The sequence below is a fragment of the Trichechus manatus genome, unplaced genomic scaffold, assembly GCF_000243295.1.
Source record: "Trichechus manatus latirostris isolate Lorelei unplaced genomic scaffold, TriManLat1.0 scaffold00117, whole genome shotgun sequence".
NCBI classification, from domain to species: Eukaryota; Metazoa; Chordata; class Mammalia; order Sirenia; family Trichechidae; genus Trichechus; species Trichechus manatus.
Genome location: NW_004444053.1, coordinates 3017820 through 3033839, shown reverse-complemented (window position 1 = coordinate 3033839; position 16020 = coordinate 3017820). Strand labels below are relative to the sequence as shown.

The 16020-nt window shown below is 40.5% G+C and overlaps 1 protein-coding gene across 3 annotated transcripts in view; it reads left to right on the top strand.

Moving 5' to 3' along the window:
• Positions 1-16020, top strand: part of NME7 (NME/NM23 family member 7) — a 355379-nt gene that overhangs the window by 30270 nt on the left and 309089 nt on the right. Inside the window, exon 1 of one of the 3 annotated variants that reach the window (XM_004384089.3) lies at positions 14697-15568. The exons of the other annotated variants lie outside the window; for them this stretch is intronic. The gene's annotated coding sequence lies outside the window, so the exon portion shown is untranslated. Of the gene's footprint in view, positions 1-14696; positions 15569-16020 lie in introns of those variants that run through there. 3 annotated transcript variants of the gene reach the window in all.

Genomic DNA, 16020 nt, shown 5'->3' with positions numbered 1-16020 from the left:
TTTTTATATGTCATCCCATTGCCTTCTTGCCTGCATGGTTTCTGCCGAATAATCTGAGCTTAGTCTTATTGTTTCTCCTCTGTATGTGACTTCTTCTTTTTCACGAGCTGCTCTCAGGATTCTTTGTCTTTGGTTTTGACAAGTGTGTTTATGATATTCGTTGGTGATTTTCTTTTGGGGTCTATCGTATATGGGATTGATTGAGCTTCTTGGATGGCCAGCTTTTCATCTTTCATGATATTGGGGAAGTTTTCTGTCAGCAGTTCTTCAGTGATCCTCTCTGTGTTTTCTGTTTTCTCCCCCTGTTCTCGAACTCTGATAACTCGAAAATTTTTGCTTTTGATTATATCCCACATAACTCTCAGGGTCTCTTTATTTTTCTTCATTTTTCTGAGTTTTCCTCAAACAGAGTTGTTTCCAAGTGTTTGCCTTCAGTTCCGCTGATCCTGTCTTCCACCATTTCAGATCTGCTCCTCAGCTCTTCTATGACCCTGTCCATTTCTGAAATCTTGTTGTTTATGTTTTGGATTTCTAATTGTTGTCTTTGTATAATTTCTAGTTGTGAATTTATTTTGGCATTTTGTTCCTGCATTATTTTCCTGAATCCTTTCATTTTTCTGTTTGTATTTTCCATGATTTCGTCTGCCTTTTCCATGAATTTTTTCCCCCATTTTTGTTTACTTTTTGCTTCAACTCTTGGATAATTCTGAGTATTAGAGATTTGAATTCCCTGTCAGTTCTAGTGCCTTTTCTTCCACTGGAAAGTCATCTGGTGTTTTATTTTGGACGCCTACTGGAACCATTCTGGCCGTCTTAGTAAATGTTTTTATATCGTCTGCTGTCTTCAGGCCATTCAGTAGTTACTTTTCTCGTTTATTGATTGTAGATTTGTTTGTTTCATCCTTTTTTTTTTTAATTTGGCTATGTCTGAGCAGGTGGGCTGTGTATTCTGTGTTGTTTGCTCATCTGTGAGCATGATACTTTTTGCCTGCTTCTCCATTTGGCAGGGTCAGTCACTGAGATATGGTACAGCAGGGCAGGTCTAGCTCAAGAGGAGTTGTTGGAATGGGGTATTTGTGGCACTTACTGTAGCCACCAGGGCTGGTTGGTAATCAGTGCAGGGCAGGTTCCAGTAGGGCATGCCTGTGCTGCTTGGTGGTGTGATGTTAAGCGCACTGTGCAGCTGGCAGGATGTGGGGGGGATATTGTTATATGTGGAGTTAATATGGATATGGGAGAGAGGAAAGAGGAACAGGAGCCAAAAACATACAAACAAAAAAGAGTGCTATGGGAGCTCGTTGTTGGAGTGGAGAGTTGAGAGACTAAGAAATGGAGAAGAACAAACGGGAAGAAAAAGAAAAACGCAAGAAAAGAAAAGAATGAAGAAATAAAAATTAGAAAGAAAAAAGAACAGCAAAGCTCCCAGGGATCCCACTGGTACGGCTGCAAGGTCTGGGGAAGTTTTTCTCAGGTGTTGCAGTACAGCCTGGCTAGAAGACGTAGAGGTATTCAGTGCCAGGTTTTCAAGGAACAGGAAGAGAAGGACGGTCTAGAGAGACAAGAAACTGAGTAATGAAGAAAGAAAAGGAAAAAGAAGGAAAAGAAAACAAAACAAATGAAAAAAAAAAAAAAAGAACATGAAAAGCCCCCCAAAAAACAGAGAAAAAAAAACCCCACAAAAATAGAAATACCCTCAGGGAGCTCTCTGTGTGTCTGCACAAACTGAGGGGTTAGGTCCCAAGTCCTGTGGCACTGCCCAGGCAGAATGGGCTACCAACTCAAGAAAAGGAAAAGAAAACAAACATTTAAAAACAAACAAAATCCCTGGGATCCCACCAGTGCAGCAGCCCAGACTCGGAAGCAGTTCCACACTCGAACGAAGCTCCGCAGCCCCTTAGGAAGAAGCAAAGATGGCATATGGAGCCAGGTATTTGGGCGAAAGGATGGGGAGGTGGTGAGAGGTAAGGAAGAAATCAAAAGAAGCGGAAAAAAGCAACACCAGCAGCCAACAAATGGCACTCAGGGAGTCGGGCAGTGTGGGCGGGTGGAATCCAAGCAGCCGGTGCTTCCCTGCCAAGAGACTGTGGCCACGGGAAGCAGAGGAGGCCGAGTTGGGGTGAAGAAGGGTGGGGGGTGGGAAGGCATATATCGCAAATTACCAGCTGTTTTGCCTCCTGCTGGAAGCTCTGTGAAGCTGCTTTCTCGTACCCCGTATTGCTGATCTCTGATAGGAGTCCACGATGGCGGATCCACGCTGCGTTAGCTGATACGGGACCTCTGCATGAATCTCTTCCCGCTCTCTGTTCTCTGTCAGTTTTCTCACTCCATTTGGTGCTTGGCTGAGTTCTTTATCTCTTCATTTGATGTTTTAGGGTTTCAGGATCACTGTTTTCTCTGTTTGGCTTAGTTTTTCAGATCTTTGCTGTGGAGGGACAGCGTGGTGCTTCTGCCTAGAGCGCCATTTTTCTGGAAGTCTTTCCTTGACTTTTTCTCTTAAATATCCTATTTCCCTAGGAAAGATATCCAAAGTGAAGAGATAGGGAGAGAAAGACACCCAGAACCAAGAGAGAGGGAGAGAGACAAACATCCAAAATCCAAGAGAGAAAAGAGAGAAACATCCAAGGCCGAGAGAGAGAAAAAGGTGCAGTCATCTCTGCTCCTGGACAGCACTCCTGCAGCTCTACCATTTCCTCTGCTGCTTCCCCCAGGCCCTAGTCTCTTGGGAAGGCAGTGCTTGTGGAGAAGGGGGTCCATCCTCTTTCAAACACTAACTTTGGTAATTTACCTTTATGACTTGCCTTTTGGCTCTCAAAGTGGGGGCTCAGAGTAATGTGCTAGGCAGAGTGAGCTCCTGGACAGCAGGGCCTATTTCTTTCTCTTCTTTGCATTCCCAAACCTGGGGCATAGAGGCCTCCAGTAATGGTTTGCTTAATTACGTTGAGCTTTTAAGGGATCTTTTCTATGTTATGCTTTACACGCAATAGATCTGTAACCATAAGGACATGATTAGGCTCCAAAGAGACTTAATTTTGGGAAATTTGCAAGGGACTTAATGAAATTAAGCCGAGGGTAAAACGAGGTTCTTTTACACACACACTACACACACACAGTACACACACACACACACATACACACAATACACACATGCACACACACACCAAATTAAACATTTTTTGTTAATATTCTGAAGAAAATATTCTTGAAATTAATAGCATGTGAAAATTATTGTTTTTAATTGTTTAAAACTCTGTTGTATAATTTATTAGATGTCAGAAAAAAAGTAAAGGGAATTCACTGAATCTCACTTATCTTCCTTAAGAGTGGCTGTTTGAATAATTTTTTCAGTGGTTAAAAAAGAAGTTTTAAACTTACTTGGGGTTGGCTGGGGAAGAATCAAAACAGAATTCAGATTATATCCTTCTTATGGGAGGAATTGGAGAGAAATGAAATTGTTGACCTGGCTTGTGTTGCCTTTTCATTAAAACAGTTTTAAAAATCTCGATGACTGGAGAGACTATATTAACCAAAAAAAAAAAAAAAAAAAAATTAACTTTTAAATTAGCCTGGAAGAGCTATTTTCTTAATAGTTGAAAGCATTTATCATTTATTGGATGTCTACTGTTTTGGATTGTATTGTGTCCCCCAAACATGTGTCAACTTGCCTAGGCCATGATTCCCAGTGTTGTGTGGTTGTCCACCGTTTTGTTATCTAATGTGATTATCCTATGTGTTGTAAATCCTAACCTTTATGATGTGAGGCAGGATTAGAGGCAGTTATGTTAATGAGGCAGGACTCAATCTGCAGGATTAGGTTGTATCTTGAGTCAATCTCTTTTGAGATATAAAAGAGAGAATTGAGCAGAGACGAGAGTTACCTTATGCCACCAAGAGAGAAGTGCACGGAGCTGAGCGCGTCCTTTGGAACAGGGTTCCCTGTGCTGAGAAGCGCCTAGACCAGGGCAAGATTGATGACAAGGACCTTCCCCCAGAACTGACAGAGAGAAAGCCTTCCCCTGGAGCTGGCGCCCTAAATTTGGACTTCTAGCCTCCTACACTGGGAGAAAATAAAGTTGGGTTTGTTAAAGCCATCCACTTGTGGTATTTTTGTTATAACAACACTAGATAACTAAGACAGAATTTGGTACCAGGAGTGGGATGCTGCTTTAACAGATACCTAAAGTGTGGAAACGGTCTTGAAACTGTGAATGGGAAGAGGCTGGAAGAGTTTTAAATTGCCTAATAGTAAAAGTGTAGATTGCCTTGCAGAGACTGTTGGTGGAATTATGGATGTCAAATGCAGTTCTGTTGAGGGCTCAGAAGGAAGTGAGGAGAGCTGTAACACCGAATGTGATGCAGGTGGCAAGAAAGAGCAGCAGAGAAACTACGGTAGCAGCAGAGAAACGGCAGCAGCAGAACCAGGAGACCGGTGCGAGATGGCATGGGAGCCGACTCATTTAGCAAGAGAGCTGAGTGCCTTTGGTTAGTAGGCTTACTGGCGGAGTGGGGTGCCACTGGGCACTTACTGGTGGAGCTAGGCTTGCCAACTCATGGAGCAAGAGAGCTGAGTGCCCTCTAACCAAGGTTTACTGGCAGAGTGGGGTACCTCCGGGCATTTATCAGTAGAGCTAAAGAGCTTTATAACGCTTGCGTGAGCAGGGCAGAAGTTGGGCCGGCCCAAGAGGCCTGAGGGGCTGAGGGGCTGAGGGGCTGAGGGGCCGAGAGGATAAGGAACCAGGAAGCAGAAGCTGAAGAGACAAGGAACACAAGAAGCAGAGCTGCCTCAGTCTTAAAGGGTACGGCCATGACCTCTGGGGTCTCAAAGGGCGGAACCACAGTCTGCTATGTCTCAAAGGGTGAGGCCACAGCCTTCTAGATTTCAAAGAGTCAGATCTTCACCAGCTCGGTTCTGGAGTGTGGGGCTGCCTTTCATGAGTGCCACCAGGATAGGATCAGATCCTCTGCCCAAAGCTGAGGGAGTGAGGATGCTATGCCCAAGGGGCAGAAGAACAGGGCATGCTTAGGCCGAAGAGATGAAGTCGCCACTCAGATGCACTAGGAGAATGGGGCTGCCTAAAGCTGAGGGAACAGAGTTGCCATTCCATTGAGCCTGGAAGATGGAGCTAAAGCCCTGGGCTGAGGGACCTCCACCCAGAATCTGGAGAATGTGGGCAACACCCAGATTTTGGAGGGCAGGGCTTATTGCCTTGATGGTCTCAGAGAACAGAGGATTATTTTCAAGCCTTGAGAGCTAATATAATGTGTTCTACTGACTTGCTGGTGCCTATTATCCCTTCTTTCCCTCCAGTTTCTCCCAACTGTAGTGGAAATGTCTGCCTTGTGCCTGTTCCACCACTGTGCTTTGGAAGCAGATGGCTTGTATTGTAGATTTCACAGATGAAGAGGAATTTTGCCCCAGGAGATTTTGGACTTGGAGTTGATTTAAGACTTTTGCTATGATATGATGGAGTAAACGTGTTTTACGTATAGCAAGGACATGAATTTTTGTGGGGCCAAAGGGTGGAATATTATGGATTGACTAGAGTCCCCCAGACATGTATGTCAATTTGGCTAGGCCATGATACCCAGTATTGTGGGGTTATTCACCATTTTGTGATCCAATGGTGTTATCCTACCTGTCATAAATCCTAACATCTCTGATGTTAATGAGGCAGGGTTAGGGGCAGTTATGTTAATGAGGCAGGACTCAATTTACAGGATTAGGTTGTATCTTGAGTTAGTCTCTTTTGAGATATGAAAGAGAGAATCAAGCAGAGAGGAGAGGGACCTCATGCCACCTAAAAGGAAGCTCGGGGAACAGAGTGTATCCTTTGGACCACGGGGTCTTTGTGCTCAGTAGCTCCTAGAGCAGGGGAAGATTGATGACAAGGACCTTCCCCCAGAGCTGACAGAGAGAGAAAGCCTTCCCCTGGAGCTGGTGCCCTGAATTTGGACTTGTAGCCTCCTAAACTGTGAGGGAATAAATTTCTGTTTGTTAAAGCTATCCACTTGTGATATTTCTGCTATAGCAGCACTAGATAACTAAGAAACCTACTGTGTAACAAGCTCTTTTCATATAAAGAAAGTCTCAGGTTTAAAAAACACACCCGAGGATATACTACCAGTAAGCTGCAGGGCTAGGATTTGAACTTGTTAAAAGCCCTTTCTCTTTCTTTTCCATTACAATTGGGACCAAGAAGTTTAAAAAAAAAAAAAAAAAAAAATTTTTGCTTTTATGTAGCTATGTCAAGAACTGAAGACCGGTAACCTCTTCTCTGAAAACTCTCAGTTTCTAGAGCATATAAGTGATGCAAATATTTTTTCAAAAAGTCATAATTCATATTTTGATACTCTCTGCAAGATTATTATCCTTTAACGTATTAGAGGACTAAAATTCAGAGGGTGCTTGTGAAATGGCTGTGTGGTCTAGACGTGTTGAAACCCACGTTGCACATTAGGTGGCACTCCTCTATTGTTGGATTCTTTCTGGAAAAGATACACTTTATGGATTTTGTTAGTTGCTTATTAATTTTAATCATTTCAGTATGGTATACGAATTCTGTTTGTCCAGGCATCACAGAGTAATAGTACCACAGATTATTTCTCATGAAGTCAAAGACATGTTTTTTTCTTTTCATATACTAGACCACTGAAGTCTAAATGATGAAAAGAATGGCCTCATTTGGGATTAAACTTGGTTTTTTGGAATCCGTTACTCCATGAAAATATCCACAGTACCACAGATTATTTCTCACGAAGTCAAAGACACATGTTTTTCCTTTCATATACTAGAGCACTGAATTCTAAATGATGAAAAGAATGGCCTCATTTGAGATTAAACTTGGTTTTTTGGAATCTGTTAGTCCACGAAAATATCCTTTACCTTTAAAAAAAAAAAGCCAAAACAATAAACTGCAAAATAAAACTAATCCATGAATCATGTGAGATAATACAGGCAAAAGCATTTCAAAGAGTACAGAAACTATCCGGATATGTAGCTCTTCAGATACTGTCTGATGATTAGTACTTCTAATGCTATTATGGATTGAATTGTGTCCCCCTAAAAATGTATGTCAACTTGACTAGTCCATGATTCCTAGTATTACGTGATTGTCCACCGGTTTGGCATCTGATGTGATTTTCCAATGCATTGTAAATCCTACCTCTGCGATGTTAATGAGGTGAGATTAGAGGTAGTTATGTTAATGAGGCAGGACTCAGTCTACAAGATTAGGTTGTATTTTAAATCAGTCTCTTTAGAGATATAAAAGAGAATATCCAGCAAAGAGACAGTGGACCTCATACCACCAAGAAACGAGCCAGGAGAATAGCCCTTTCTTTGGACCTGGGGTCCCTGTGCTGAGAAGCTCCTATACCAGGGGAAGATTGATGACAAGGACCTTCTCCCAGAGCCAACAGAAAGAGAAAGCCTTCCCCTGGAGCTGGCACCCTGAATTCGGACTTGTAGCTTTCTAGACTGTGAGGGAAGCCCTGGTGGTGCAGTGGTTAAGAGCACGGCTGCTAACCAAATGTTTGGCAGTTTGAATCCACCAACTACTCCTTGGAAACCCTATGAGGCAGTTCTACTCTGTCCTACAGGGTCGCTATGAGTCGGAATTGACTGGATGGCAGTGGGTTTGGTTTTTGAAAACTGTGAGAGAAAAACCTTCTCTTTGTTAAAGCCATCCACTTGTGGTGTTTCTCTTATAGTAGCACTAGATAACTAAGACAAATGCTTTCCTCACATTTATAAAGATACATTCATGCTTATTGCCACTCGAATCTATATCACTTAGCTGTGCACACGGTATTTTCTCCATGACTAATATTTAAAAATATTTAAACTTATTCCTTTTCTTATGAGGATAATGCTAACAGAAGCAGTAGCCAAACTGTAGCCAATGCTGGATTATAATAATTTGCAATGCATGCAAGTGCTGCATGTATATTTAGATCTGCAGCATTTGGTATTCGATACTGAAGAAAAATGGAACTAGTTTGGTTTGGACATAGCTAACCTTCTCTATTTCTGCAGCTAGTGCCACCACATACTCCTGTGCATGTTACACTCCACAATTATGAGTGAGTTACAGATTTATTTATACATTATATATTTTTCTAACAGATGGCAGTAAAGTGTTTTTAGAAAGGCACAACTTCTTCTGATTTGCGCAAAAGTACTAGATGGGCTAAAGAACACCCTTCTTAAAAAATTTCTACTGTAACTGGATATCTGATGAGGTTTATCTATACCATTGACACTTTTCCTAGAAAGAAAAAGAGAAGGAAAGGGAACTCAGGAGAAAGAAGGGGATATAAAAAATAACATTCCAGGATACTTCTATATTGCTAAAAATGTCTGAGTGCATTTAGGACCTCCACTGTGGAGGCAGGATGCCTTCCCACTCTATCTTCTGCTCTCTAGATACACCTCAGGTCACAATGGCTTTTTTGTTTCTTGAACTCACCAAGCTGTACCTCTCCCTCAAAACTTTACACTTACTCTCTGCTAGGAATATTTCTCCCCCTGGTTTCTGCATGACTGGTCTTTTGTACAAATGACATCTCTTCATAGAGGGCTTTATTGTCCATTATAATTGAAGGAGGATACCTCTCTGTCCCTGATAATTAACACATTTGCCTATTTTATTGTGTTTGTACGACATTATTACAGGAATTATGCTGTTTTTTTCCTCTCTTTTTTTACATTCTGTGAGACAGAAAATAAGTAAGCTCCATGTTGAGAGGACCTTGTCTGTCTTCAGTATCCCCAGTGTTTACCACAGTGCCTGGCAAGGAGACTCTTAGTATTTGTTGAATGAATGAAGAGTGAATTAATTCAACTTATCGCACAGGAGTAACTTCATTTTATGGTGGTGAGTAGATAAGTGCTTCTTTTTAAATTCATTCATTCATTCAACAAATATTTACTGAAAGATTTGGCAGTTCTAACCCTTCCAGCAGGCCACAGAAAAAAAGCCTGGAGATCTGCTTCCGTAAAGATTACAGACAAGAAAACCCTATCGAGCTTGGTTCTACTCTGTAACACATGGGGTCTCCATGAGTCAGAATAGACTCAACAGCAATGGTTTTTTTTTTTTTTGTTTGTTTGTTTTGTTTTGTTTTACTATATGCCAAGGCCCCTGCATGTCTGTAAGTCTGTCATACTGTTGGGGCTTGAGTGTTGCCGTCATACTGGAAGCTTTCCACCGGTATTTCAAATATATGAGTTAAGAGGACCAAAGGAGAATTGATGCCTTTGAATTATGGTGTTGGCAAAGAAAATCGAATATCATATGGACTGGGAAAAGAACGAACAAATCCATCTTGGAAGAAGTACAGCCAAATGCTCATTAGAAGCGAGGATGGCGAGACTTTGTCTCACATACTTTGGACATGTTATCAAGAGGGACCAGTCTCTGGAGAAGGACATCATACTTGGTAAAGTAGAGGGTCAGTGAAAGAGAGGATGACCCAACAAGATGGACTGACACAGTGGCTGCAACAGTGGGCTCAAGCATAACAATGATTTTGAGAATGGCACAGGACTGGGAAGTGTTCCGTTCTGTTGTACATAGGGTCACTATGAGTCAGAACAGACTCCATAGCACCTAACAACGATAACAAGGTCCCTGGGTGGCACAAATGGTTTGCGCTCAACTACTAACTGAAAGGTTGGTGGTTTGAATCTACCCAGTGGCACCATGGAAGAAAGCCCTGGTGATCTACTTCTGTAAGATTACAGTCATTGAAAACCTGGTGGAGCCCAGTTCTACTCTGAAACATGGGGTTGCCATGAGTCAGAATTGACTCAATGGCAGTGGTTTTTTTTTTTTTTTTTAAACCATATGCCATGTATTTATCATCCCTTGAGATGCATCCATGAACAAAACAGACAATAATCCCTGCCTTTAAAGGGCTCATATTCCATTGGGGGAGATATACAATAAATAGTTGACATAGTAAGTAAAATATGCATGATATTTGAAAGTCTTTAGTGCTATAGGGAAAAAATGAGCAGGGTAATGGACATGGAGTAGTGGTGGTGGAAGCAATTTAAAAGGAGGTGACTGTCAAGATGCCAGGTGTCAAGGGCAATTAGGACAGTGACCCAAACTGAAAGTAACAATAAAGCCTTTATTCTCTTACTATGACAGTGCAAGCTAGAGTCTAAAAAGAGAGGCGCTGCTTCCCTGTGTTCCATTTCCCCCGTGTAATGGCACCAGGTGAGGGTCAGATCAATGCAGTGCAGGTGAGGGGAGGGGTTGTCTCATTGCTGAGACAAACACAGGGCTCCTGCCTTATGGACCAGTGGGGCTGGGGGAAGGGAGAGGGCTAAGAGTAGAAAGGTAGTGAATCCGAATAGATAAAAGTACCTCATCTAAGGCTCCAGATAAGGAAGTCTTGGTAGAGGTGTCTGAAAGTGCCTCAGCTGAGGCCCCTGATAACTAGGACTCTGAATGGGAGCATCTGGGCTATGAATGCAGCTATGCACATGAGCATGGCTGGTCTGAGAGGCCTGAGTCCTTGATTGCAACTCCCTCCAGAAACTGCAGTGCAGTGGCTGTGCACCAAATCTGGTGTGGGAAGGATAACTTCCCTCATTAAGCTTACCAGGCAAAGTCTTGTAATTGCCTGTGGTTGGGCCTGAAACATCACACGTAGATTTTGGCTTGGAGCTGGACTCCTCAGAGGCCAGGGTCAGTCTCAAAGAGAAAATGTTAGTTGAACAAAGACTTGAGAGTGAGAAAGGATGAGTTGGGCAGATGTTGGTGAAGAGCATTCCAGGAAGCAGGAATTCCACGAAGCCAGTCAAAGGGCTCTTAGGTAGAAGCATGCCTGTTGTGTTCAAGGAACAGTGTGGCTAGGGCAAAGTGAGGGAGATTGAACATTGTGGGAGATGAGGTGAGACAGGTAATTGGAGGCCAGATCTTGTAGGGTTTATAGACCCTTCAAAAGGGATCTGACATTTTTTCTGATAGAAATCAGAGTAAAATCTGAATCTGAGGGTTTTAAGCAGAGAAGTGATGTAATTCAACTTATATTTTTGCAGAATCCCTCTGGATGCTTTTTTGAGAGTAGATATAGGGAGGCAAGGGTTGAAATAAGGAGACCAGTTATGAGGCCATAATATGGATGAGAGAGTATTGTGACTTGGAGTAGGGTGGTTGCAATGTAGGTAGTAAAGTAGTTGGATTATGTATATGTTTTGCAGGTAGAGCAAACAGGATTTTCTGATGGATTGAGTGTGAGATATGAGAAAGAGTGAGTCAAGGACAGAGTTAAACAGTGATCCTAAGATTTGGGACTAAACAAATTGAGTTATTATTAACGCAGATTGGAAAAGACTGGTGAAGGAGCAAAGTTGGAGCAGAAGTTCAGTTTTGGTCCTACTAAATTATAGATACATGTTTAATACCTAAGGTGAGAGGCAATTAGATATATGAGTGTGAAATTTAGAGGGAGAGAGGTCTGCCTAGAGAGTTGTCAACATATAGATGGTATTTAAAGCCATGAGACTAGACAAAATCATCAACAGAATGAATGTAGATAGACATAAGAAGTCCAAAGACCAACACCTATAACGTTAAGACCTAATGTACTCTAAGAGACCAAGTAGAAATATCTGTATTAGAAAAGAAATAGATCTCAAATCAATAACCTAAGCTTCTACCTTAAGAAACCAGAAGCAGGAAAAGAGGAGCAAGTTAAACCTAAAGCAAACAGAAAGAAGAAAATAAAGATTGGGATGGAAACCCATAAAATACAGTGCTGAAAAACAAGAGAGAGAGTCTAATGAAACAAAAATTCGTTCTTTGAAATGGTTGACAAAATAGACAAAACCTCAGTTAGACTGACCTAGAAAAAATGACCAAACCAAAACCAAAAACCAAAAAACAAAAACAAACCTGTTTCCATTGAGTCAATTCTAACTCATAGTGACCCTCTAGGACAGAGTAGAACTGCCCCATAGTGTTTCCAAGGCTGTAAATGTTTACAGAAGGAGACTACCGCATCTTTCTCCTGCAGAGCAGCTGGTGTGTTCAAATGCTGACCTTCTGGTTAGCAGCCAAGCGCTTAACTACTGCGCCACCAGAACTCCTTAGGAAAAAAGGACAGAAAGTGCAAATTAACCAAAATTAGGAATGAAAGAGGAGGCATCTCTACTGACCCACAGAAATTAAAAGGATTATAAAGGAATACTATGAATAATTTTATGTCAACAAATTAGACAATTTAGATGAAATGGAAAGTCCTTGAAGGACATAAATTAGTAAAACTGACTCAAGAAGAAATAGATCCCTGAATAGATGTATAATAAGTACATAAGTTAAGCTAGTAATTAAAAATCTTTTACAAAGAAAAGCTCAGGTCTAGCTGTCTTCTCTGGTGAATTCTATGAAATGTTTGCAAATAAATTATTTTATTTTATTTTTTTTTTGCTTTAAAAACTCTTCTGGAAAATAGAGGAAGAGAGAACACTTTTCAACTCATTCTATGAAGCCAAATTTACTCTTATGCCAAAAGCCAGACAAAGACGTAACAGAAAAAGAAAACTGCAGACCAGTATCTCTCATGAATATAGATGCAAAAATACTCAGCAGAATATTAGCACACTGAATTCAACAACATATAAAATGATACACCATGATAAAGAGGCATTTATAACAGGAATGCAAGGTTGATTTAATATCTGAAAATCAATATAATATACCATATTAACAAAATAAAGGACAAAACTGCATGATCTTTTCAATAGATCCAGAAAAAAAACTTTTTACAAAATCCAACACCATTCCTACTAATAATTATCAAGAAATTAGGACTAGAAGGGAATTGTTATAAAGCGCATTCCCAAAAATCCTACAGCTAACAACATACTTAATGGTGAAAGCCTGAATGCTTTCCTCCTAAGATTGGAAATAAGACAAAGATGATTGCTCTCACCACTTTTATATAACATTGTAATGGGGACTGTAGAAGTGCAGTCAGACCAGACAAAGAAATAAAGGGCATCCAGGTTGGATAGGAAGAAATAAAACTACCTTTACATGCATATGACAAGATCTTATGTGTTTAAAGTCCTAAGAAATCTGCAAGAACACTATTAGAACTAATGAGTTTAGCAAGATTGCAAAATACAAGATCACTATAAATAAGCAATTGTAGTTCTATATAATAGCAATGAACAATCTGAAAATGATATTAAGAAACCAGTTCCATTTACAGTATCTCCAAGTAAGACGTGCAAGACTTGTACACTGAAAACTACAAAACAAATTGAATAAAATTAAAGAAGACCTAAATAAATGGAGACAATCCATGTTAATGGATTAGAAGACTCAATATTGTTAATATGGTAATTCTCTCTAAATTGATAAGTAGGTTTAGTGTACTAGATTCAGATTTTGATAGAATCAGAATCCTAGTAGGCAATTTTGCAGAAATTCGCAAGCTGATCATAAAATTGATATGGAAATGTGAAGGATCAAAATACCCAAGATAATTTTGAAAAAACGAAATTGGAGGACATACACCTCCTGGTTTCAAAACTTACTCTAAAACTACAGTAATCAAGACAGTGTGATACTGACACAGTAATATAGATCAGTGAGACAGAATTGAGAGTCCAGAAATAAACCATTTATGGTAAATTGATTTTTGACAAAAATGCCAAGTCCATTCAGTGAGGAAATAATAGTTGTTTCAATCAAAGTTTCTGCTGCAATTGGATATCAACAGGCAAAAAGACATCTTGTATGAGTAACTCAAAACAGATTATAGGCCTAAATGTAAAGCTAAAATTGTAAAGCTCTTAGAAGAAAATATAGGAGTAAATCTTCATGACATTGGGTTAGGCAAAGCCTTCTTAGATATGACACCAAGAGCACAAGCAACCCAAGTTTGTTTTCTCCGTGAAAATGATCTGGAACTGGCAAGGTGAGACAAGAAAAACATCTACCCTAAGTGTCATTCTGGGTCCTAGCAGGGCACAGATATGTTGTACTCAAATAGGGTAATTGAAGAAGTCACTAAAGGGATTAATTACAAAGTTATGGTCAGAGTTAAGAGAAACTAACACAGGATGGCACAGTGTGGGAGGGGAAGGGAACTAGCAACAGCAGGAAGCCATTACTGCTTCTAGGACTGTAGGGGCAAAGGAAGAGAGCAGCTGCAATGGAAGGGCTGTCTGACTGGAGCTCTCTTTGGCAGAGGGAAACAATTTATTCATGAGATCTGGCAGAGAAGAAGTCAGGGAAATAAATATCCTGACCTCGCTCTCCCCTTTGATATTCAGCTAATGCCTTGCACTGGCCAAACCCATGTAAAAGTCAGAGGGCAAGGAAGTCCTCTGATGAAGTCCGTGCAGGTTGGCATCCCAGGGTCAGAGCCGGTTGAATTCAAGCAGAGTAAATGTCTGGAGGGACAAATGGAAAATGTCTGGCATATCTGCTTCTAGACCCACTGGTGCAGTGGCTATGGGGAAGAGGCATAACAAATCAGGCCTGATGGACTAATCACCTTGATTGAAAAACTCAAAGATAACATCCAAGTTGTTATTTTCTGTGTCATCAGAAGATTTCTAGCCCAATAACAGTCAACTTTCTAACTGAATATTGAGCAGTGAATAATTGCTTCTTTTTTGGTTCAGATTCATTCCTCTTTCAGACTGTTGTGGTTCAGTTAATTGTTGACACCTAGTCCTTGATGTATAACCCCTGTCTTGGAGTTACTTCCTACATTATCAAGTGTATTCTTTTCAGATGCTAGTCTGAACAACTACACTTACCCAAAAAAGTAAGAAAAGATGACTTCTTTCAGAATCTTTCAGGAAATACAAGCAGACAAACATACAAATAGTAGAGGGTTGGAGTTTTTCTGAATCCCAAAGAGTACATTTTGCCATTTTATCAAAATCTAGTGCTGAATATTAGATCTTTTAGACTTTACTCCTTTAGACCTTTATTTCAGTATTATTTGATTGTTTTAAAGTCCCAAAACTGGGAAGTCACCGTGGAGTTTCAAAACAAATAAATGATGTAGTTTCTATCCTCAAGAAGCTCATAATTTGGTTAGAGAGAGAATTTGTATTGCACAAACCTACCAGACTACAACCCAGTATACTAGTGTGGGAACATCAGTCTGGCCATCAATAAACAAGGGCCCTTGTTAAACTGCTGGTTAACAAGTCACAATACTCTTGCCAAGTCAGTTTATCTGAGCTTCTGTTTCCTCATCATTCATGTTCCTTTGATCTCTGAAATTCTGTGAAATTCAAATTCCAAGTACAGAAATATAATTTGGCTAGGGTTGGTCTGGGAAGATTTCACAGTAATTGTGTTTTCTTTAAGAAGTCTAAGGGAAAGTTCAGTCTTGCCTTTAAGAGAGATGATTTCCTTCGGTAGATGGCGTTTGACATTGTTTTTTCCCATAACAGCCGTGTGGACTGAAGTTTATGGTAGTGACCTGCAGAAGTCTATAAAGTCTAAGAGGAAGACTTTTCAAGGATCTGTAGGACCCAAGAAGCCGTGGTGGTGCAGTGGTTAAGAGCTCGACTGCTAACCAAAAGGTCGGTGGTTTGAATCCATCAGCCGTTCTGTGGAAACCCTATGGGGCAGTTCTACCCTGTCCTATAAGGTCGCTATGAGTCAGAATCAGCTTGACGACAGCGGGATAGGGCCCAAGCTAAAAAAGGTTTTAAAAACCCCTACTTTCTGCGCTGAAACTAGATGTGTGCCTTTTAAAATGATTCTGTCTTGTTTTATCAGTTTCTGTGTTTATACTTATGCTATGGAAATGGTTCTTTTCCGGCATTTTTTTTTTCACGCTTATCTTTAAGAAAATTAATCCAGAAGTAAATAATACATTCCTAAGCATCACAATTGGAGAAATATAAGAGTTTGTGTTCTGTTTACTGCAGCGTTAACTTTTTTTCTGTAAACACAGACAATAATGCATTCTTTTTCTGAGACATTGTCTCAAAATCACTTTTTTTTAAAAAATAAAATAAAATCTTGGAAA